We start from the raw sequence: 26,161 nt of genomic DNA, 5'->3' as shown, positions 1-26,161 counted from the left end.
TTCTCGATGTTAATTTCGGTACAGTGCTGACAGTATCATTTCATTGAAAAAAGCATGTCTATTTGACACAGTAATGATGATATTACTTTTGGGTAAAACTCCAGGTATGACTCAATTTATTTTTAAGAAAACCGCATGCAATTTATTTCATGAGTGGGGATACTGTTCATTGCTCTCAAGGGAACTGCCAATGGAATTGATGCAGTCTATTAGTTAAAAATTAGCATATTAAGTTATCCTTTTCACCACAAATGTAAAGTCATATATTTTTGTTGCAGTTAAATTACCGAAGGCAAATAGGCAGTAAACGATAGCCCTCCAAAGAAAATCATGCATAAAGTTATTTCGAAAGGTCCACAGTCTTTAGTGAATGATCTTCAGTTTCACTCGTGGACTAATGCAAAATGCCAGTAAAAGTAAAATTCAAAGTCTGATTCTGCCACCAATAAAGGCTTAGTTAAGTCTTTACTAATATCCATTAATGTGCCTCCAATGTGGTTTAAGTGGAATACTGACATGATATCCAGATAGTGCGCAGAAATATAGCTAAGAACATTATTAGTTGGAGTATTATTTTCTTGAAGTCATAAGTGCCCATAGATTAAATCTCCTTTTGCTCCGTCATTTTCCTTCCATATAAATTTGATATACTGTAATTCAATTTTCATGAAAACTGAAACAAAAACCAAAATTGTAGAAATGGAGTGTAGATCACAAAAACCTTTATTTTTATTCCAGAATCTGCTGCATAAGACTCAAAGGTCCTTGACCATTTGCAAAGTGCAACTCTTGATAAGATGCTGGCTTCTTCATGTCTGAGTGGTCCATGCATTTGGTAGGTTACTTCTGCAGAAGTAAGTTTTAGTGAAGCTTGCTTCTGTACCACTCAAAGTTAATCTACCTGAATTGATTCTAAACCTATCTCAGGAAAGTTATTTTTAGTTATTGATTGCAAAACTTAAATCCTTCACATAACAAGCCTCCTATTGATTTGGCATCTGAACTAACCCATCCTAGCATCAAATGTACAGCCCTATCAATGATTTGTGCTTGCTGATCATGCCCCTCTCTAGTTCACCACAATATGATTGAAACCCAATCCCCACCATTTACCAACCAGCTGACTTGCAACCAATATATTAGATGACTTCAGATCTTGGTGCTCAAAAATCAAATGTGACACCTCATGAGTGATGCTGACATCCCTCACTTAGACCAATCCACATCTCTCTCTCTCTCTCTCTCTCTCTCTCTCTCTCTCTCTCTCTCTCTCTCTCTCTCTCTCTCTCTCTCTCTCTCTCTCTCTCTCTCTCTCTCTCTCTCTCTCTCTCCCCAACAGCAGGCTTCTTTTCAGATTTAGATACATGGGGAAGCATGGTTAGTATAGCGGTTAGCACAACGCTGTTACAGTGCCAGGGATCAGGACCAGGGTTTGAATCCCAGACTGACTGTAAGTAATTTTTAAGTTCTCTCCATATCTGAGTGCACTTTCCCCAGGGGATCTGATTTCCTCACACACTCCAAAAAAATGTACTTGGAATGATAGGTCAATTAGGTGTAAATGGGCACCCAGGCTCGTGGGGTGAAATTAAAAATAAAAATTATTAAAAATACTCCCTGTAGTTTAAAAAAAATAAAAATTATGTCATAACAAAATCCTGAGATTCTTTTTCCTGTGGGCATGGCAGAATTACCACTTATTAGTAGTGTTTAAAAAAAACTACACAATGTACTTATGCAAACAAATAAAGAACTCTAATCAGATAATGAATGTAAACAAACTGTGCAATACAGAGAGAATAACAAAAAAAAATCAATAAAGTGCATAAGTACTTAAATGAGTCCCTGATTGAGTTTGTTGTTGAGGAGGCTGATGGTGGAGGGGTAGCAGCTGTTCCTGAACCTGGTGGTGAAAGTCGTGAAACACCTATAGTTCTTTCCTGATGGCAGCAGCGAGAATAGAGCATGTGCTGGGTAGTGTGGATCCTTGTTGTTTGCTACTGCTCTCTGACAGCAGCATTCCCTGTATATGCTCTTGATAGTATAGAGGATTTTGCCTGTGATGTCTTGGACTATGTCCACTACCTTCTGGTGAGTTTTACACTCAGGGGTATTGGTGTCCCCATACCAGACCATGATGCAGCCAGCCAGCACATATTCCACCACACATCTGTAGAAATTTTCTAGGGTGTCTGGTGTCATCTCAAACCTCCACAAACTTCTTTGGAAGTAGTGAAGCTGATGTGCTTTTTTCATGATGCAATTAGTGTGTTGTGTCCAGGAAACATCAGGCATATATGAGATAGTGACTCCCAAGAACTTAATTTTTTTCACCTTCTCCACCTCTAATCCCCCAATGATCACTGGATCGTTTACCTCTGGGTTTCCCTTCCTGAAGTCAACCATCAGGTTCTTGGTTTCGGTGACAATGAGTGCAAGGTTGTTGTTGGTGCACCATCCAGCCAGGTTTTCAATCTCCCTCCTGCATGCTAATTCATCACCTTTCTTTATGCAATCAACTACGATGGTAGCATTGGAAATTTATAGATGATGTTATTGTCGCACCGAGCCACACAGCCACAGATGTAAATTGAGTAGTCCAGGAGGGTAAGAATGCAGATTTGGGGTGCCCTAGTATTGATGAAGATTGTGGAGATGTTCTTACCAATTCTAACTGATTGTAGTCTAAAGGACTGGAAATCCATGATCCAATGGGGTGTGAATCCCAGGTTTTGGATTTTGTTAATTAGCTTTGGGGATGGGGGTGGGGTGTGGGAAATGAAGATGCTAAAATGCTGAACTATAGTCGATAGAGAGCATCCACTTTATCGAGGATGTGGTTTCCTCCTACATTCATTTCTCCCAGAACTGGCTCTGGTCTGAAAGTAATTGATTTCTTTTCCTCGATTTGCATTGACACCATCTCCGAAGGAAAGGCTTCATCAAATAGAAAGTTGATTCAAGAGCATCTGATGTTTTGGACCTGGCATTTTTGGATTTCTAGCTCGTGCCATAATGACCATTCAGCAACCACTTGCAGGTAGCAATGAAGGTGGCCAAAAGATGTTCAGCTGGGATGACTGAACATTTGGCGATGAAAAATCTGGCACTGTCTGTACACATTCCCTATGTCTTTGTGGGTTTCCTTTGGGTCCTCTGGTTTCCTCCCAGATTCCAAAGGCTAAAATGGTTAAATAGGCTAATTGATTACATGAATTTCATTCCATTGCGTGGCTCGTGGGTCAGAAGGACCTGTTACTGTGTTGTATCTTTAAATTTAATATTTACATATAAATGAGCTTTTTAATTAATACCATTTTATATTCCAGATCATAATTTTCTTTCTTTTCCATTTGTGGTAATTTTAATCTTTTAATTTTAGTAAATCAACTGAATCCAGTGAAGTACTACAAAATGGAAAGTAATATCATATTTTCTTGGTTAATAATGGAAAACATAGCTTTATTTATTAGGCAACTTTATATTGGTATGTAATTAGTTAAATATACAATATATGTGTCTAATTTGCATCTAAATCTCAGAATACCAGACATCAAACAACAAAACAATTTTAAAAATCCTGCAGGTTAAATCGATAAATGTGAATTTTTAAATTGGCACTCACTACAAAATTTATCTATTGAGAGGCTATTTGTCTGGGTTTGAAGGTGATTTTTAAAAGAATGGCTAAGATTAAGCACAGTTTGTGGAGGTAATATATTAAATTGTCCTCAAAATGCCACACAATCTGCAAGTCCCAATATCAATGTTAAAAAGAACAAAATTGGGCTTCAAGAAATCTTCCTGCTGGTATGAAGTTTCTAACTTTGAAGAAATCTGAAGTGATGTCACCCAGTGGGCGGCATGGTTAAATGGATTGATGAATTCTCACAGACTAATAAGGAAAAAAAATGAAGGATACAATTTTAGGCCCATATTTTAAATGTTTTGGAGCTCAAGAAATAGACAGGAATATGTACATGTTAAAGGCACACTATGTTATTTTAAACAAGCTTCTTTAAAATAATTTTATCATGGATAACCTTTCACAAAAATTGTAAATAACTTTTCAGTCCTGTATGTTTTGTGATATATATCTCAAACAATTACAATCCACACACATAAAATTAGATTTTTGAGAAGAAGATTTTACCATTCATTAATTATGGCTCAGCCTGTGAATCAAAGCTCATTTATACTGTTCAAAGTGATATTTTATTGTGTGACTAGCTTGTATTATGCCTGAAGTTTACAGCAGTTCACTACATTGGTGAAGGCTGCCAAACAGGATTTCCGTCTTTAACTGAACGCGTGCGTAATTGACCTCAGAAGTGGGTGCTCGCTTTATGGAGTAATGATAACAAATACTGATCGTTTCACCTTCATTATGACCTCAGAATACTGGCCATTATTACAGATGGGTGACCTTTTGTCAGAATTTAACAGAGAAACATTCGGTTTATTATGATAGAAAGCTGTTTGCTATGCACGATGATAAAATGAATAGGGAAACACAATTGTCTATGAAAGCATCTCCTTGTCCTGTGTTTCTTCTTGGATGTGGTGTAATGATGAGTAATTAACCAGCTTATGACCTCACTTGAAGGAATTCTTTGTTTCGAAACACCTTAAACATCAACTATCACTGAATTTAACTCATGAAAAGCAGTAGAACAGCACTAATAATGTTTTCTTTAGTTTTGGCATGCCTCGACATAACTTGTAGTGCAATTGCCAGAAAACATGCTGATGAACTGTACCTCAAATAAATGTCTGTAAAAAAAGAAAAAAAAAACCCTTTCACCATAAATAACTGCCTCTCATGAATCATTGAGTTTAGAACCAACAAAGGGTTCCACCGCAGACGAGCTGAGGCAGCGCTGGTGCTGGGCAATGATATGGAGTGGAAATAGCCAGTCTTGGTGATGATCAGATGTGGGGCCTAGAACTCACTCAATGTCTAATGAAGGTTGCTTTACATTTAGACAGTTAGAAAGGAGTATAATAAAGTTGTTTTGAAAGCAGCAAACAATTTTCCTTTCAAACTGCACATATAAAGACAGTCAACCAAATCACTTGTTTGAGGTGAGCTGATCAGTTGCTTGACTGGTGGTAACCTTGTATAGAAGGCAATACATTTTGATATGTTTTAAAACAAGAGAAATCCTAAACTCAAAGAATTTTCAAAAAAAATATTAGCGTTGGTCAAGTACCATGAAATAAAATTAATTGGAGCTTGAAACCCTCACTGGGCTTTTTTGCTCTCTCCATGCTATTTCAAGTACAAGAAGTGTTTTTTATCTATATTTTATTTAGACATACAGCATGGTAACAGGACCTTTATGGCCCTTAAGACCATGATGCCCAATTGCACCCAATTGACCTACAACCTTGATATGTTTTGAAGGGTGGGAGAAAACAGGAGCACCTGGAGGAAGCCCATGCAGATACAGAGAGAATGTACTATTACGAGATCCCATTTCATTTAGTGTGAGTATCACTTTAAGGGCTAGCACAGGCTGCAACCATTCACAGCAGGGGTGTGACTGGGTGGCAATAGCTAATACAGGCTGTACCCAAATTTGATAACTTTGGAGAGGAGAAAGGAATTTGTTGCTTTTTTTCTAGGGACACAGGTGGTGAGAGAGTCATGTGTGTGGAACCCTGTAGAACAGGACATTATTGATCAGTGGCCACCTCATCGAATACGGAACAGGAATGACTGTGTGTATAATGGAAAATTTGGCTGATCCAACCTGTCAGGGGAATTATTGAACCCACCATGACCAAAGGAAAGGTCACTTTGATCGACCTGTAACTGAGTTTGGAAGCATCGTGAAAGTCGGGTGTTTCATTTCCCCTATGCAAGAAAAAGGGGAGTTATGACCACCGTTCGCATGAAAGGATATTTCTCTGAAAGAAATTCAACAAGGATTCGTGAGTTTTTGGCAATCTGGTCACTCAGTCTCTCCCATCTCCTTCGTGATTACTTCTGTGCATCATTTTAAAAGTCTGTGTTTTGATCATGGATTTCTAAGACTGAACTTTGGAATCACACACACATACAATTGTGCTTAGTTGGATTTGATTTAATGTGTTATATTATTAGTAGTTATTAATACAAATATTGTTTAAAAAGAAAAACAGTAACTCTGCCTTGGTGAATTTCCATTGTTGCTGTCTGTGATGTAACAGTACAAACTCCTGACAGACAGTGCCAGATTTGAAACCCAGTCGCTGGTGCTGTAACAAAATTGGGCTTACTGCAATGCTAACCATGCCACCTTGTCAAAACTAACTGTGCCACCCTGTTCTGTGGATTGTTCCATGCCTGTATTCCTCAATGGGCATGAGTGAGCTGCCTCAACAAGTGTCATCCAGTAGCACTAACATCTACTCTGATGAAATACGTAGAGAGGTGGGTCATGGCCAGAATTAACAAGTACCTCAGAAAGGAACAGGACATGCTCCAATTCACCTATGGTCATAGTTGCTCCACAGAAGAGGAAATATCACTGGCCCTCTGCTCAGCTCTGGATCACCAAAAAAACAGCAACTGATACATCCAAGCTCAGCCTTCAGCACCATTAATGCCTCAGTGCTGGTCAACAAGCTCCAAACCCTGAACCTCTGCACCTAGATCCTTGAATTCCTCATCAGAAGACCACAGTCAGTATGAAGTGGAAACAACATTTCCTCACTGACTTCCAACACAAGTGCACCGCAAGGATATGTGCTAAGCCCACTGCTCTACACCCATGACTGTGTGGCCAGGCACAATTCCAATGCTATCTACAAATTGGCCAATGACACCATAGTTGTCGGCAGAATCACAAATGGCAATGAGGAAGCATACAGGAGGGAGATCGATCAGCTCACTGAATGGTGTCGCACCAATAACCTTGCACTCAGTGTTAACAAAGTCACAGAGAATATTGTGAACTTTAGGAGGAAGTCAGGAGAACACAAACCAGTCTTCATTGAGGGCTCAGTAGTGAAGAGGGTCAAGATCTTTAAATTCCTGGGTGTCAACATCCCTGAAGATCTGTCCTGGAGCCTCCATATTGATGCAATCATGAATAAGAATTGCCAGTGACTATACTTTGTGAGGTGTTTGAGGAGATTCCATATGTCATCGAAGACTCTTGAAAACTTCTACAGGTGCACCATGGAGACCATTCTGGCTGGTTGTTTTACTGTCTGGTACAGAGGTGCCAATGCTCAGGACAAGAAAAAATTCCAGAGGGTTGTTAACTCGGTCTGCAACTTCATGGACATCAGTCTTTAGTCCATTGAGTTCATCTACAAGAGGTGGTGTGTTTAAAAAAAGCAGCCTCTATCCTCAAGGACCCCCACCACCCAGGCAATGCTCTCTTCACTCTGATCCCCTTTGGAAAAACGTACAGGAGCCTGAAGATGAGTGCACAGTGGCACAAGGACAGCTTCATCCATTCTGCCATCAGAATCCTGAATGATTAATGAACCAAGAACACTGCCTTACTTGGACTTTTCATGCATATTTTAATTTATTTTTGTAAGGTCATTTGTATAAATGTTTGCACTATAACGCTGCCTCAAAATAAGAAATTTCATGACTTGTTCATGACAATAAATTCTGATTCTGATTCTTATGGCATCACTATCTCCTTTCTCCACCCTTGGATTTGGTCCTTACTATCCATATTCAAAAGTAAATTTTCACTGTGAAACCAACATACAATTGCACTACAAGTTATGTTGAGGCACGCCAAAACTAAAGAAAACATTATTAGTGCTGTTCTACTGCTTTTCATGAGTTAAATTCAGTGATAGTTGATGTTTAAGGTGTTTCGAAACAAAGAATTCCTTCAAGTGAGGTCATAAGCTAGTTAATTACTCATCATTTCACCACATCCAAGAAGAAACACAGGACAAGGAGATGCTTTCATAGACTATTCATTTTATCATCGTGCATAGCAAACAGCTTTCTGTCATAATACACCGAATGTTTCACACCACAATATGCTTCTTGAATACTTATTATGTAAAAAGTTGCCAATTCCTTTCAAGACAAGTGAAGTTAACACTTGTTATTAGTTTTAATGCAACCATATTCTCTCCAGCTGTATAGTGTCATACATTCAGTTACAAAAATCAATGCCTTTAAATTTATTTGAGGATGATCTACAAGCAAATAATTTTTGAAATTGACGTGTTAAAAATATACCACCATTGATGAAAATGTGCTCAGAAATAGATGTCTGCATATATTCTTCAGTGCAACAGGAATAAATGTCTTTCTCCTGGAGGAATAATGTAACTGAATCAGGATTCTCAAAATCAGAATCAGAATTTTTTGTCAGGGACATTGTCACTAAATTCGTTGTTATGCAGTAGCTTCACAGTGCGGACATTATATAAACCACCTTTCAAAATAAATAACAAATAGTGCAAGAGAAAGAAAAACTCAAAATAATATAGAGTCTGTGGTTTATTATTCTTCCAGAAATCTGATGGCAGCGGGGAAGAAGCTGTCCTTGTGCCGCTGAGTCCTCTTATCTTCTGGCTCCTGTATCGTTTTCCCAAAGGTAGCAGAGTGAAGAGGACATGGCCTAGTGGTGGGGGTCCTTGAGGATAGAGGCTGCTTTCTTAAGACACCCCCTCTTGTAGATGTCCTTGATGGAGTGATGCCCGTGATGTCGCAGGCCGAGTTAACAACCCTCGAGTTTTTGTCATGTTTTGAGAATTGACACCTTAGTACCAGACAGTGAAGCAACCAGCCAGAATGCTCTCCACGGTACACCTATAAAGGTTTTTGAGAGTCTTCAGTGATGTACTAAATCTCCTCAAACTCCTCACAAAGAATATCTGGTGGTGATCTTACTTTCTGATTGCATTGATGTGGAGGCTCCAGGACAGAACCTCTGAGATATTGACACCCAGGAATTTGTCCCTCTCTACTGCTGACCTCTTGATGAGGACTGGTTCTTCTTCTTCTGAAGTCCAGAATCATGTTGAGTGCGAGGTTATTGTGGTTATACCATTCAACTACCTGATCTGTCTCCCTCCTGTACACTTCCACATTGCCGATTCTGCCAACAAATGTAGTGTTATCAGCCATTTTGAGGAAGGACTCCTTTAAGGACTTGAATTATTCATGGCTTTCCTGTGCCTTCAGCAGTGCCAGGCGTGTACTCTCTTCATACAGTTGAAGGTCTGCTGGAGATGATCCCTTTGGTGCTGCAGCCACATGGTACATGGGAAGGAAGATTGTTCCCTAAATTCTTGGTGTTTTATAAATTGATCATTATGTTCACTACCGTTTTTCTTTTGCCCCACTAATGAGAAATAATGCTCATATTCCAAGAAGAACATTTTTAAAGTATTCTAATGCTCACTTTGGACTGGGAATCAATCAAAGCTGACCACAGTGACTTATTGCATGTTCAGGTGAGAGAGTCCTGGCAGGGAATAAAACCTGCCTGGACTGATCTATACCAAAGGCTATTTCAGCAAGAACTAAAAGCTCATTGTCGCGGGGGTAATAATAATTATTCTAAGTAAGCAAAAGTATGTTTTGGTAAGGCCAGCAGGAAGAATAAGCAAGAACTTGAATAAATAATAAGTGGTGAAATTGTTTAAAATAATCCAAGAAATCAGAAACAAAATTCTTGGAAAGGTGAAGAACAGGATTACTTAGGAAATATTTTGTATAGTTTCATTCAGTATCAGAGAAATGGAATATTAGTGAAGTTATTAGTTGTAATGTAGAGATGGGTAAATGACCATACAATCATGGCTGCAGTTTATCATAGAGATTGCCATAGATGAATTGTACTAAACCATACAATTTCTTGATACAAGTTCTTTATGCTGTGTAATACTTCACTTTTTCAATTAGAATAAAATTAATGCATCCATGGAGTAAAATAATTTATATTGTTAGTACAGCTTCAAGTTCCTTTGATTAAAAAATAATATTTGTGTGTCACTATCTGCATGTGGGATTCTTGGACGATAATTTTTGTTCTTTGGCTTCGAGCAGGAAACAATTTCAGTTTTTAGTCATTGAAACCCCTGGTATTCTGAAGTCTGCTGTGAAGTTTCTGATGCCTTGGGCATCCAAAAGCCACCACAAAACAACCAAAAATAATGCAGGATATTTGATGCACGTGAAAAACAATATATTGTAAATATTCTTGGGAGTTCTACAATGACTATAAATGTGCAAAGTTGGTAAAGTTTCTTCAATGACTGAACAAAAATATATTTTATTTTACAGTGTAGCCTTCCAATTTGATTTTTAGCATTTTTATGTTCTGAATTCTTGTAAATGTTATGCCAACTTAAAGGCCGAATCCACTTAACATGTGCTGAACCGCTTAACCAAAGCTTTAGAAAGAGATTATTAGGCAGTCTTTACAAGGGAAGTTTTGCTAATTAAATGCGCTTTTTAAGTGGTAATGAGAAATATTGTACTTTTCTGCCCAACAAAAATCTCTCGGATGTATTTTTTCCCCAACTCTTTCTACCTCGAGGTTGGTGCTGTACAGTGTATGACTTTGAAATGCTCAAAACCTACAGGATCACCACTGTAGTTCAAATAGGCTCTGGAGCTGATGAATTTGGACTCTTAATTTTTGCATTTGGTAGATCAATGGTGCAGAATAGCAAATCATATTCTGCCTGGGTAGCCAAAAAATTGTAGGGTATGAATGTACCATGCTGCAATTTAAAGACCCCCCACTCCAATCTAGCTCCAGTGTTGCCATGTATTTCCAAGCTCACTTAAGTACTCGCTGTTCACTCCAAGTTCTCACAATGGTCTTCTCCTCTACCCATTGAGATTTTCTGCCAACTTATTAAATGCCCCAATGTGCCTTACTGTTTCTAAGCCAAAGGGCATTAGACAATTGTCAAGATTATACATTTTCCATAAGCACTTAAAATTTGTCTGGAAAATAATTAATCATGATATTTAAGTTATTATATTTCCAAGTCTTGAATAATTTTTTCCGATAATATCACTGATGGTACTTATGACTATTAGGGTTAACTTGTTAGCCTAAAATGACAACCCACGTCCTGAAGCTTGTTTGCAAGGATACTTGACAAATTTGCATTAAATTATTTCATTCACACCACTCACTTTTCAATTTGATCCAATTTGTATTTTTCCTTCAATGTGATTCAATGTTTATTATTCTGGAGGTGTCAGTTCAAATGCAGTGGTAATGATGAATGAGACAAAAACTACGTGGAACTCCGAAAACAGAGGCAACTTGGCTTCATTCCAAATATTTCTTCTAAGGAAGAAACCGCCATCTGATGGTGTGAAGTGAAAACATTACAAGGAGAATATTTGATTGTGCCTTCACAAATCTTGCATATCTTGGTCCAAGATGGAAAATTTACTATCTTCTGGGACATACTGCAACCTAGAAATTCTTTGATAGAGAACAATTTAAGTTTGTGTGCTGTTCAATGGAATTTCTTTGGACAACTGGAACTTGCCAAATGCCCTGTGATGTTCCTACTTTTAAGGTATGAGCAAAAAGCAGGCAGGTGCCTGAATAAAAAAATGTGTCGAGGAGGAGAGAAGGGACAGGGGAGAAATGCAGACCAACAGACAAGAGGTCAAATATGGATATGGGTAACAGGGAAGAAGAGAAAAAAATGAGGTGATGGAAGGAGAGGGTAGCTTTCTGAAAGGGGGGTGGGAGACAGGCAGGAGAAGGAAGAAGAGGAGGAATAAATGGGTGGAAAGGTATATTGCATTTTGCATCACTTTGCTTTCATTATTGGTAAAATCTGAGGAACACGTGTATGAGAAAGAGCAAGAGGAAAATGAAGTTATACAGGAAAAAAGTCATCCATTTTTGTGAGTTAAAAGGAGGTAAGCAAGAGAGAGACTGAAGATGCTGGAAAAGTGGAGAAAAACAAAATGCAAGAGGAATCCTACACGGATCCTGTAATGGAGGATTTGGACCAGCTTATGCAAGAAGGGACGCAGTTGCATCAGTAGACATAATCTAATTTACACCATGAGGCCCAGAGATGCAGTTGTCTTTTGTTGGTCACAGACTGTCAGGAGACCTTGAAGAAAATTAAATCATTTATTCAAAGAGATAAGCTGTGAGTAAACAATTTTTTGGGTAATATAAGCCATGGTGAAGTGGAGACTCTCTGAGGGGTGGAGATGTCTCTCAGCAAGAAGAACTTCTAGAGTCCAGCTAACGTCCCGGTTGGGGGAGGTGGAGAAGCTGCTACCAGCACCCCGACAACCTACTATAAGTGTGTGGTCATTGCCTCGCTTCGGCAGTTGGGACCAGTCCAGGCATTGATAAGTATAATTGCGAAGGGTTTGCATATTGTAGTTTGAAATCAGCTTTTGAATTTGTAATAAACATTTGTATAAACTGAACTGCTCTCGGTGTGGGTGTCTATTTTCTTTCAGTAGCTCGAACACTGTGACCAATCTAAAACAAACAAAGTGAGAGGTACAAGTTTACCCGGGACAGTTCCATGTGAAGAAACTAGCTTCACATGGACACCAATCCCACTTTCCCTTCATTAATAGCCATGCTCACTCTGGCTCCCTCACTTACTATCCCATTGCTCTCTTAGCAAGAGTGCAAAATGAAGAGCCAAGAAAAAATATACCTGCCAAGCTAAACATAATGTTTCTTGATAGTCTACAGCACAGTTTGAGCATGCCTCTTGACTCTCGGTGAAGGAGAGAGCAGGTGGCCTTGAAATGAAACTTCAAGCAGATGCAATAAAAACACAAAAAAAATGCTGGAGGAACTCAGCTGGTCTTACAGTATCCATAGGAGATAAAGATATATTACTGACATTTTGGACCTGAGCCCTTCTTCTTCAAGGAATAAGCAAAGAACAGGAAGACATGATAATAAAGACGTCTGACTAGAGGAGGAGTCCAGGCTAACAAAAGGTGTTAATTGGATATGATAAGAGGAAAGGTGAGAATTGATTTTGGCTCTGGAAGAAAAAAAGACAGAGGGAAAAGGGGAGAGAGTGAGAGAGAAACAGATGGGAAAAATTGATGGGGAAGAAGAAGGGAGGGGAGGGTTTAACAGAAGCTGGAGAAATCTATGTTAAACCCATCTTATTGGAGGGTGCACAGATGGAAGTTAAGGTGTTGTTCCTCCAATTTTCAGGTGGTCTCACTCTGGAAGTGCATGAAACTATAGACAGACATGTTGGCAAGGGATTGGGTGAGGAATTGAAATGGGTGGCCACTGGGAGATCCATGCTATTGCAGCGGACAGATCTGAGGTGCTCAACAAAGCAATTTCCCAGTCTGTGCCCAGTTTCTCTAATGTAGAGGAGACCACCATGGAAGCAACGGATACAGTAGATGACTCCTGTAGATTCACAAATGAAGTGTTGCTTCACTTGAAGCCCTGAATGGTGGTGAGGGAGGATGTATGGGCATACATGGACAACTTCCTGTGGTCTCAGGGGTTGGCGTCAAGGGGATGATTAGTGGGAAGAGTGGACAAAGGAGTGATGGAGGGAGCAGTCCCTGTGGAGGGTGGAAAGAGGAATAAAGCAGTTTCAGATCATCTCAGAGAAGGCAATAACAATCTGGACCAGTTGTCTGACAGCTTATAGTCAGGCTGGTGGTGGAATAACAATGGAGGTATCATAAATCCTCTCATTTCCAGAACTGACAGCAGATATGTATCCCGATGTGCCATTGCCACTCCACATTTTCAGTGCCTCAATAAGCAGAGTAATTTGATGAAGTATAAATTACTACATACTCTGAAACCTTTGTTGCACATTAGTTTTCTTTTAATGAAAAGAAGGAAATGTGTCCAGTGCAACATGCTCAAGTAATATGCCAATCATAGTGAAGAGTTGTGATATGTTCATGTTTGCCATAATAATTAACAAGTAGATGTGTTTATTTTATAAATCTTGACTCTGAGATTACTTGTGGTGAGCAATGGTGGATTGTGACATGGAGTTATGTAAAAGGGTAGTGATGGAGGGAATGGGACATGGCATTGAAAAGATAGTCATCAATTTTGTAATAAAGTAAAATCGCAATGTCGGAGAAACTCATCAGGTTACTTTTTATAGCAAAGGTACATAACCAGTTTTTCAGGCTTGATACCTTCAACAAGCTATGGAAAAATGTTGGCACGTGTCCAAAAAAAATGGTAGGAGGGTGGAGGAGCATGATCCCAAAGGCAGGAGGTAATAGATGGATGAGGGAGGGTAGACACACCAGCAAGCAGGGAGAGGAAGGATGGCTCTGTGAATGGAGTGGGAAGGATGTGGAGAGCTGGAGGAAAGAAGACAAAAAGAAAAGGAAGGAAGAGAGAATGGAGAGTAAGCTAGCAGAAATTGGAGAACTAATTTTGTAAAACAAGGTTATCAATTTTTTTTCTGCCGCTACATTGAAGTCCTTTGAGCTAATTTCCTGAGACTTCTATCTGTGTCTGTGCTACCTTCTCATAGCATGACTATCCTCCCACAGATATAAGTTACATCACCTCCCTCCAATCCTCCATTAGGATGTCTCAGTGTATACTCTTCCTCATGGTCAGTTATGAATTAATATTGGCAGCATGTTTCTGAAAATTCAGCATCTCCTACTTCTGTAATCTCTGTTTAGAAGTTGCAGGCTAGCTTTCAGTCACACTAGCAATAGCATACTGACCAGAGACAGCTGCATGCAGCAGTGATTAACAAGAGCAGTCCGCCTGAACTTGGCATACTGCCTGCAAAACATCACAAAAATCTGAGCTAATCGCATGTTTAAGTACCTGAGCAGAATTTTGGCACTACCCAAAGTAATTCTCCATGGACTGCATGGACATTGCATTGTGAATACACTGAGTTAGGTAAAAGGTAAATCAGGATCTCAAGGATGGTAATCTCCCAAATACTCATGGTGCTGTGCACCAGTGAGGGGAGCAATAGGAGGATAGGACAGATGAATACATGGCGGAGGAACTCCCTCGAAGGAGGGATTCAGGTTTTGCATCATTGGAAACTCCTCAAGCGTGACAGGTTGCACCTGAACTGAAGGGGCACCTGAGTTGGCGTTGGAGTATTAGAAAGGATATTTCTATGGGAACATTAGGTGAGGGTATGAAATAAGAAGAGGGTAATCACTTTGTTGGGATTGCGAGACACATTGATCAGATGGACTGTCAGGATCTCTACCCAGGGTAACAGTGTCACACCCTAGAGGGCATGCATTTGGGTGGAAGATTTTTTTTTTACACACAGAGAGCGGTAGGTGCTTGGAATGGGCCATCAGGCGTAATGATGTAAACAGATAATATAAGAGCATTTCCAGAGATTTAGACATAAATATGCAAGAAATCCATCAATTGCAAGGAGCAGAGTTTTCCTTTGATTTGGATATTGTGTTTTTCACAGATATGTGCTATGTTTAATGTTCTATATACCAGGGGCCCTTCAAAAATCAGAGGGAATTAGAGAAGCAAATATGCAAGGAGACATAAATAGCTGTAAGAATAATATGGTAGTAATAGCAGATAACTTTAACTTCCCTAATATTGACTGCCATAATTTTAAGGGATTAGATGGGGTAGCTTTGTTACCTGTGCCCAGTAACATTTTGTCCAGCACAATGTTGATGAGAGAGGACAACATTTGATATCCTCTTGGGAAATAAGGATATGTAACTGAAGTGACAGTGAGGGAGCAATTTGGGTTCAGTGACCATCATTTTATTAGTTTTAATCTACTTATAGAAACATGTAAGATTGGTCTACGTTAATCCTAAACTTGAGGGAATAGGTTTAAGGTAGAAGGCAAAGATTTAAAGGTGATGTGAGACAATTTTTTCCAAACAATATATGGAAGAGGAGGTATGGAGATGGGAAGAATTATAGCATTTGACAGACATCTCTACAGGTTCATGGATATGAATGTTTTTGAGGCATATGGGCCAAATGGAGACTATTAGAATGAGGTTAGGTTGGTACTTCGGCCAGGATTGACATTGGGCCAAAAGGCCTGTTTCCATGCTCTATGACTTTACAAATCTCTAACCTCTTTTATGCTTATTTTTGTTTACATTTTTTTGATCAGTCCTTTTATAATTAATTCAATGAGTCAGGTGCTTAATAAATGTTTTCATGTGACCTGACATCTAGCCGGCCCATATCTGGTTGCCTTGCAGGGAATCCAACTTCAATAAAGGGTTCAGGAAGAGCCTTGATAGCCTAGTGTAAAGAATCCCAGCTATCGAGATAGTCTGAAGGATTTGGCTCTATTTACTTAACTATAGAGACATAGGTGAGGTTTGTTCAATGATGAAAGGGCTTATGTGTATGACTATGCAGAGATGATTCTTGTTCAATAAATTAGTCTTGGAAGACCAGTCAGTGTGAATTTAAACTAACTTAGAATGAAAATTGGTTCTGCCTCTCCTGGGGAGCATTGAGCCTCAAGAATACAATCAATGTTGAAATTGTCTTCCTCCAAGAGAGAGCTTAATTGGGGTAGAGTTCACATCAAATGGGAAGCAAGTGGCTTCACAGATCATGTGATCTCATGAATGGGTTTAAATTTCCCATGCTGGATGTCAAACAGTTGTCCAAAGGATGTTTTCTCATTTTGTTGATTTCTGTGTTTGATTGCCTGTCCTGGCATTGCCAGATGGGAAATAATCCTAACATATTAAGGGTCGTGCAGACATGATGGACATTGGGTGATTTCCTGTTCATAGCTTTTTTTGTAAATTCAATGTCATGCAGTGAACAGGAACACATCCTCGCTCTGTTCCAATTTGAGCAGTGCTATCACATGCCCTTCTTTGACTTTGTAAATCAGCAGAATAAATATTTCCTTGTAATGTGCCAAGAGTGAACAGTGGAACTGCATACTTAGATTTTACACTTAACTAACAAATACTCAAACCTGCTGTGCTTAACGACACTGGAAATAATATTCTTATGTGACTAAATTTTACTTTTCTCCTTATCCACAGGAACTCTGTGCTCTGACTCTCTTTCTCCCAAGACTTTAGCTGAGCTCCCCAAATTAAGTCAGACTTGCCAAGAAATTCTTTCCAATAAGCAACTGAGGTCATGCTAATTTAAATAACCGTTGATTAAACTCCAAAAGAGACTCCAATCAGATATGCACTTGAAATGAATTCCTTTGGTGCCTCCCTTGGATATTCGGCTTAGTCCAGAAGCTGATTCCATATATTGTGTCGAAATAAAGTCACTGGGGTAGACCTTGACTTTGTTTGATAATGCAAAATGGGTAAAAATGAGTCATCACACTTTTTTCTCTCTCCTGATTTTAAATTCCATTGACATCTGTGACCCAGTGTTGTATTAGGCAGTGCATTTAAGTCCTAATCCATCAACAAGCTAAGAAATAGAAAGCTTTTACTATGTAGATTTCAGCATCCCCTATCTTAAAAGCAGGTTGATTTAATTAAACAGAGTTTACCGAAAGGAAGATTATAGAACTTGAATTAGGAATTAATATATATTCACAGGAGAAAAGAAGCAGAGGGACAATTTGTGAGTTAATATAATTTAACTGTGTAAATAGAACTGAAGGATATTTAATGATGTTGGCCATCCATTGCTCTTAATCTGGCCAGAGTTGTTGAAAAATGTTTGGTCTTGATGTTCACCATTATTCACCAACCTTATGAAATTATGCTGCCGTACTTGCAATGAAAAATAGCACTTGGAGAAAGTGAAGTGGCATTTGAAGCATCGTCCTTCAGCTTCAGTCACCACTTTTAATATAGGATAAAATTGAAAAATAAATAAAATAGAACTGATGGTTCTCGGGAAAAGAATAGGACAAATGATTAAATACTCCTGCTAAACATAATAGTTCAGGTGCTATTAAGGTTGTGGAGATGTCATCTGTGGAATGTAGCTAGGCAAGACTGTGAACTACAGCCTGTGACATTAGATTAAAAGCCTAAAGTTTCACAAGATTACCTTTCAGCTTAGAAAATCATTACACAGATGGCCTTCCTTCTTGTGGTTCATAACCTGCTGAACACACAGGATCAGTCAGTTAACAACATAAGTTGGGAAAGAGTCTATAATGTTACCTCTTGATTATCAGCTACTGCATCGATGAACTTGGTAGATTACATGATATTTTCTCATTTTGTTTTTCGAATAGGCTGTTTGTGGTTGAGGTCATTTGAATGTTGAAAATGGGAACAGGATTTTACATAGAAATAAGCTTGTCTTTGTGTCCAGAATAATATTTATTTTAAACTATAACATAGAGTTTAATTCTAATCTTCAAAACAATGTCGTCTGCATTTTTAGAGTTTCATACATATCACCTCCCTGAAATGTAAAAGCATCAATGTTCATACTGCTGAAATTCCGAGAAGAAGCTTAAATCCAATTTATTTTGGAGCAGAAGTTAATGCAGTGTGCCACAGAATAAGATGAACAAATGTATCTGGAGCACAGTTCATTGGCATCCACTTCCAAGTAGAGTTGCTCGTGCAGTCTCCATTGAAAGACTGGGAAAAAACAAATGCTGAATTTAGTTTAGTTAAATTATTATGATTATACATTTTAAATGCATCCACTGAAAGTGTCGTAACTTTCAGCTAAGTGTAATTTTTTTTGTACATTTCTCCTGATTTTAACCCTTTGGATTCCAACTTTCCTAATATATACTGCAGACTGAGTCCATGGGTAAATGACAGCATGAACATCATTTTAATCAACTGGTATTTGGGTATTAAATCAGTTTGGCAATATGGGGACACACTTGTTGGTAGTCCCTGAAAACTGGTACATGGTGTCTGAAGGGTTAAGCATATAACACTGTAAAACAAAAATTGTCTGAAATTTCTACAAAACTGCTCATTGTCTATGGTGGTTAGTTGCCCACCAATTCAACTCTCTTTTATTGGAAAAAGGCCCCAGGTGCATCTGTACAGAAGTCTGCTTTCAGCTAATTGGTGAGGCCCTGAGCAGTACTGAACTGAGCTGATCATCAATCGCACTGAATTGCTTGGACAGTCCATTAAGTGATGTGGTGTCTGCTGTTCACACTAATCATTCAGACAAGACTCAAGGAGCAATCCAATAATCAATCCTCAGGCTTGTTCCTTTGGGTTCATAATTTCTTTCCAACTGTGCAGATTTAGAGGGCATTTATAATCTTGTCCAGCACTTGTATGGCATAGAAGCAAGTAAGGAAATGGTGGTTAATTTGATGGCTCCCTTTTGGAGCCAGAGTTGCCTCTGGTCCTCCTCTCCTGACACCATCTTGGAGAGAATGAACAGTCACAGGCTCATCCAGGGTATTGGAGACCAGTATTTCAGAAGGTTAAGACAGATCTGGTATTTGGGTTTTGAAGAGGTAGTTTATTTGAGATGGCAGTTTCTTGGGAGATCAGGAGTGGGAGTGAGGGAAGTTGGGACATCTGTCCTCAGATTGATGGATCAGTGGCAAGCCAGAGTTTGGTCATTTTGGGTGGAGCAGTTGTTTCAATATTGAAATTGGTTTGCCAAAGGATCTAAGGAAGTAATGGACTTAGCTTACAGTTCAGTACAATGCAGCGAGGAACATGCTGTCCTTGGGATGTGATCCAAGTTCCTTTCAGTGCTTGAAAAAGACCATTGGAAGGAGAAAGGAGAAATCACTTTGGGTTTTAAGGATGATTTAGGCTCAGAAGTGGCCTGTTGAATTCTTTGAGTAATGTAAAGCACAGGGACATGGTAGTTATTATATTTCCCATTGGAGAAAATTGTTTGGAATTGCATAAAAAATAACTGAATTTCCTGAGAAACCTTTCCAAGTTTTATCTCATCCAGTGCTCTCTCAGTTTTGGATCAAGATGATCCAGATATATTTACCATTTTAAAGGTCAAATCCTCTCTAGGATTTATTTCTGTTGTCTTCATATAGTTGCAAATATAATAATAATAATTTAAAATATTGTCTCTTTGTGGTTAACTTTTCCATTAATGTTATTGTTTATTGCTTTTCAATGGCATTTAACAGGTTTATGACCAGTCTTCTAGTCATTATTAATGTCCTATGTCAGTGCGAGCATACTCTTTGGGTGGATAAATGATGATTGAAATTGCACTTGATTTTCTGGCAAAAACTTGAATGAAATGAACAACAGTCTTAAAAAAGTAACCCATTTTTAAAAAAAGTAACATTTCTTCTCTTTAAAAGGCAAAAAATTGCCTAGCGAGGCTGTATAATGAATTTGTGTAATTGGGCAACTGTTCAAATTTCCTTCTTAAAATTCTATTAACTTAAATTTGCCTTTATAAAATAGTTCCTTGTTCCCATCTGCAAATAATATTCCTCATTTTAGAAGTAAAATGGAAAATATGAAGCTGGCAAGGTATTAAAATAGGAATGTTTTTTTCCCTGAATGTAAATAAATAATCATAGATTAACAAAGTGCTTTCAGTTCTCTGAGGAATCTTATATATACAATATTTTCAGCTTGGAATTGTTCCACTCTTGTGAGGTGTCTTTCCTGAATGATTAAATTACAAAGTTAGTACCCTGATCTTAGGCAGTGTCGAGGAAACTGGCACAGCCATTGTATGATCAGAGTGAGGATTAGCAATTATATTTCTCAATTAATCACAGTTAGATACAATGCACTTGAAACAAGGAATCTATTATAATGTGCCATAAATATTTGTTTTTTATTCTAACTTTGCCACTTCATTTCTTTGAGTTTTCCCTTTCCATCCTGGTCTCTCTCTCTCTCAATTTTGTTATTTGTATCACATATACAGTTTCCAGTGCATTTTTCTTTAGAAACTCATGGTGTCTTGAATGTTGGGTTTAAGATATTATTTACATTTTCAACATTTGCTACACCAGTTGTTTATCTTAAACTAATCAAATGCTTTCATTTTATGGACATTCTGCATGCCTTTATTCTGAATTTTCTATTAGAACTGCGAGTGAAGTGGTAAGCAAGAACACAATCCTTTCCCTTTCAAGACCCATATACAATCGAGGCCTGATGAATGGTATAAAAGTCCGATTTCTCCTCCTGACAGCTGCTAAGGGAGCTTAGTAAAATGACTTGGAGTGGCTTTTCAGCTGATGAAAATTTACAGGGCAGATGTGCTCTCAGAATTTGCAAGAGATGAATGAAAAATAATTAAAAGGCACATTTGTCTTATTACATGTTTGATTTTACATGATGCCTAAAAATACAAGCTTTGACCTGAGGGATGAGATGAATAGATTTTAGATTGCTTTTTGTTTCTGACAGTACTGCTCCACAGTAAATTGATCCATGAATTGCTTATTACCTGACAATAGCTTTATCTGTGTCTTCTTCAGAAAAGTAACCTACAGAAGGGGTCAGTTAAATAATGATAAAATATAATTTGTCATGTGTAGAGTAACTGATAAATTTAAAATTCGGGTAAGTTGGGTCTCAGAATATAGCTACAGATATTTGTCATACTCTAAATGGTATAGGACAATACTTAAAGTGATAGAAGAGTTCATGTTGTTCCATTCCATCTGTCTGTTATCAGTCCACTGTTAAATATATGACTGAATTTATGCTTAAGTGAGAAATTCAACTCTATTATTTCTTAAATGTTTTGTGTTGTGGCAATAAATCAGGAAGCAATAACCAAAAAAAAGCACATTTCACCTCAACATTCAAACAGCAGTGACATTTGTAGGAACCATTGAAAACATGTAACTACACAAGTGGTTACTGAAGTGTTCTTGGTAGTGTTGTAGTTTGATCATGTTGCTATTCTCAACCAATGATAGATATATTTGCAAGGCAGCCACATTGTAATAAATTATATTATTGGCCGGCAAGAGTACTTTGCAACACACAATGTTGCAATGGGACTTTTGAAGCATTCTACTTTCAATCTTCCAATACTGAAATTCTTTCCCTTCAACACCGATACAATAGACATATAATAGTTCTCAAATTTCATCTTTATTAAAAGTTACCATTTGGATTTATTTTCAACAGAATATCTCAGCACATAATATATTATATGTAAAATTTTCTTATTGAAACTTAATTGTTCTAAGAAGGGACAGCAAGTTTTAAAAACTGAAAATGTGTAAAAATGCAAAATATATAAAGGAAAAGCAGATTTTTCATTGCAACAACAATTTTTAAACATCAAAAAGATGCATTCACAGATATGAGCAGCAAATGTCCTATCATGAAACTGTAGTAAAATATTAATAGAACTATCTTCCATTAGATGGCAGTAAAGACCCAAAATATAAAAAAAAATTCTTCCTTGGCCCCAGGATCCAGTGCAGGAACATGTAAAATTACTGTGCACAGTACTGGCGCTTAAATGGAACAAACATTTTATCCTTCTCCAACTTTAGACTCACTGGACAACCAAGCTGATCCAAAACTCAGCCTGAAGACATTGCCTCTTGTTCATTTGAGACACAAGATGGCAAAACTTAGCCTGAAACAAGATAGTTTGCAAATACATCTGCTCACTTGTCAGTATGAGCTGATGGTTAGAAGCCCATTACATGATTAGTATCGTATTCATCAATATTGCTAGGTCACTTTGATGATTGGCAATGTGGCTAGGAAATGGCTTTGGGGAGTGTTAATGGAAAAGGATGTTGCAAATCACTGCTGCTTTAATCTATTATACAAAACACTGTGTCGTTGAGCCACAGCTTTACATTGTCATCAAATCAGAGGAAGGGATATAAATTTTATCTGGTTGGACCAAGTTTGCATTTCATGACTTTGAGATCAGATAAATGACACGGGTCAGAGTTACTATCCATGAGACTTTCATTATTCCTTCCAATAAGAGCCAATATACTGCCCTTGGATTATGCTTTGTAATTATTTCAAACTTATTAAAATAATCTTACAAAAATAACTTCAAGAATTACCAATAGAATTATATAATGCAAAAAAAAAGTAAAAAAATATAATGCTGGAGAAACTCAGGACACGAAACAGTGTGCTGAATATAGCACGATTTAACCTGCAGAGTTTCTCTAGCATTGTGTTTCTATTTCAATCACGGTGTCTGCAGACTTTCATATTTTACTATTTCTAATTATATAATGCATTCTGCTAAATATGTTTCAATGCTTTCAAAAGGCTTTGCTTAAAATAATTAAAACAGTTCTGAAATGTATGATTTAACAAGAGATGTAAAAATGAAATTCAAATTAGGAGCATGCAAAGTGAATGTCTACAATATAACATGGCCCATCTTTCCCATTCGGCTCTTTGTTCATCCTCACTTTATGACATAATGGATGTGAAATTTCATGGCACGGGTTGTTCAATGATGCAAATAAAGCTATATACCTTCAAATTCAGTAGCCTGTATCCTGATCTGAATTCAAAATCAATAAAAGTACAAAAGTAAACAGATGCTGGAGGATTGGAATAGTACTCAAAAGTGATAGAGGAATTCAGTAGGTCACACAGCGTTCCATGGAAAGCAACAGATAGTCAATGTTTCAGGCCTGAGCCCTTCATCAGGAATGCCAAGAATCAGGCAAAGGCCTGATTAAGAATGTAGGAAGGGGAATGGCAGAAACTTGCATGTGATCGGTAAATTGTAGCAGGATGATGAGAGGCGATAGGGGATGGGAAGAGGACTAAGAAAGATGCTCTGTTAGGAGGAAGGGGTTGGGAGCTGGAATTCCCCTCCCCCCTCTCTCTCCCTCCAGCTCTCCGTCCCCTTCCTTTCCATCCTTTTTCTCAGCCTATCTTCAACACTATCTAGCTCCTTTGCATTCCCATTCCACTGCCAGCCTGTGCTCCTCTCCTTCCCCTCCTCTCACCAACAGCCCTGTCCCAGCTGTTATTGTCATCATCCAGATGCTGTGCTGATCAGAAAGAGAGAAATATTTGGGTTGGCTTGTGTTCATCATGAATGCAGGCTGATACTTTTGATGTCCTGGACAGGAAGGAACTATCTATCGTCGTCTTCCCTAAGTGCTCCTCTTCCTCCAGGTCCATAGTTGTTGTCATGGCTGAGAGAGATGTGATGGCAGTGTGTGCAACAGATCCCTCTGGGTCAGTTGAAAGGTAAAGGTTCCATTATTGGAACCTAATACTACATTTAGAAAGTATCATACATGAAATTTTTAAACTTTTGTCTACCATAAGGGAGACTGAGAGTCGCCACTTCGTCCAGCGTCCCTCGCAGAACCTACAGCACCTGGTGTTCCTTGGCAGTCTCCCCGCCAAGTACGGACCAGGCCTGAGCTTGCTTAGCTTCCGAGATCAGACATTCTCAGGCATACTTAAGCAATAGAGGTGAGTTTGAGAATATCAGTTGTTTATTTGCTGGAACAGTACAGCTTTCAGTACATGCACATTTTTCCCATGTATGTAGCTTGGACTCAAAAGCTCTGATGACACAGCAGCCCCTCTTGACACAGAGTGAATTCAATCTATGGCTTCTTTGGCAATAGTTAACAACCAACATGACAACCCTAGTGTGATTGCACACAAATTCATCATCCAGGAATATTCTGTCTAGATTTGCATATTACAGAGCTCATCCATAGTCCAGTCAAAGTAACATGCATTCAAAGTTCAAATTTATGTCAAAGTACATATCTGATGTCTTATACAACCCTGAGATTATTTTTCCTGTGGGCCGGGTAGAATTTCTATTTCTTCTCTTTGGCTTGGCTTCGCGGATGAAGATTTATGGAGGGGTAAATGTCCACGTCAGCTGCAGGCTCGTTTGTGGCTGACAAGTCCGATGCGGGACAGGCAGACACGGTTGCAGCGGTTGCAGGGGAAAAGTTGTTGGTTGGGTGTTGGGTTTTTCCTCCTTTGTCTTTTGTCAGTGAGGTGCAGTGCAAACTGTACTCAAGAAAAAGATACATAAAAGAAAAAGAGAGAAGTGTAACAAGAAAGGAATGTAAACAAACTGTGCAAATACAAAAAAAAAATCAGTGTATGTTCAGTGCAAAGTAAGAATCCTTAAATGAGTCTCTGGTTGAGTCTGTTTAGGAGTATGATGGTGGTGGGGTAACAGCTGTTCCTGAAACTGGTGGCATGAGTTTTGTGGCACCGATTCCTCTTTCCTGATGATGGCAATGAGAACAGAGCATATACTGGATGGTGTGGATTCTTGATGATTGCTGCTGCTCTCCAATGGCAATATTCCACATAGACTTTCTCCATGGTGGGGAGATTTTTGCCTGTGATGTGCTGGGCTGTGGCTTTCCAGTCAGAAGTATTGGCATCCCCATACCAAGCCATAATCTAGCTAATCAGCACATTTTCCTCTAAACATCTATAGAAGTTTTCCAAGATTTCTGATGTCATACCAAACCTCAGCAAACTCCTGAGGAAGGTGAGGAGCTGACATTCTTTCTTCACAATTACGTTAGTGTGTTGGGTCCGGGAAAGGCCCTCTGAATTAGTGTCTCCCAGGAATTTAAATTTGCTCACCCTCTCCACCTCTTGATCCCCTAATGATCTCTGGATCCTACACCTCTGGTTTTTCCTTCTACAATCAGCTTTTTGGTTTTGGTGACATTGAATTGTTGTTGTTACACCATTCAGCTAAGTTTTCAATCTCCTTTCTGTATGCTACATCACACCTTTTAATAAAGGCCACTATTGTGGTATCAACAGCAAATTTGTTCATTGGTGTTGTTGTACAGAGCCCCACATTTGTAGGGCAGGGGGTTAACTATGCAGTGCTGTGGTGGTCTGGTGCTGATGGAGAATGTGGAGGAGATGTTCTCGCTAAACTGCACTGATTGGCATCTGGAGGTGAGGAAATCCAGGATCCAATTGCACAGTGGGGTGTTGAGTCCCAGGTCTTTGAATTTGCTGATCAGTTTTGAGGGGAGAATGGGTTTAAAAGCTGAATTGTAAACAATAAAGAGCATCCTGATCTATACATCTTTGCTGTCTAGGGTTTTGTGTAGAGTCATTCAGATGGTATGTGCCATAGACCTGTTGCTGCAGTAGACAAATTAGAACAGATCCATCTCACTGGTCAGACAGGTCCTGATATGCTTCAACACCAGCTGTTCAAAACTTGTAATCACTGTGGATATAAATGCCACTGGTTGGTAGATTGCCACATTCTTCTTTGGCACCAGTACGATTGAGACCTGTTTGAATCAGGTGCCCTGTCGGAGTGAGATTTTGAAGATATCTATGAAAACA

The 26,161-nt window shown here is 38.7% G+C and overlaps 1 long non-coding RNA gene across 2 annotated transcripts in view; it reads right to left on the bottom strand.

The window, feature by feature from the left end:
• LOC138742508 (uncharacterized) overlaps positions 1–26,161 on the bottom strand; it is a 91,843-nt gene that overhangs the window by 44,053 nt on the left and 21,629 nt on the right. The window contains exon 3 of one of the 2 annotated variants that reach the window (XR_011344225.1): positions 18,283–18,508. The exons of the other annotated variant lie outside the window; for it this stretch is intronic. This is a non-coding gene — a long non-coding RNA (uncharacterized lncRNA). Of the gene's footprint in view, positions 1–18,282; positions 18,509–26,161 lie in introns of those variants that run through there. 2 annotated transcript variants of the gene reach the window in all.

Source organism: Narcine bancroftii, chromosome 9, assembly GCF_036971445.1.
Source record: "Narcine bancroftii isolate sNarBan1 chromosome 9, sNarBan1.hap1, whole genome shotgun sequence".
Classification (NCBI taxonomy): Eukaryota; Metazoa; Chordata; class Chondrichthyes; order Torpediniformes; family Narcinidae; genus Narcine; species Narcine bancroftii.
This window is presented reverse-complemented; position numbering and strand designations above follow the sequence as displayed.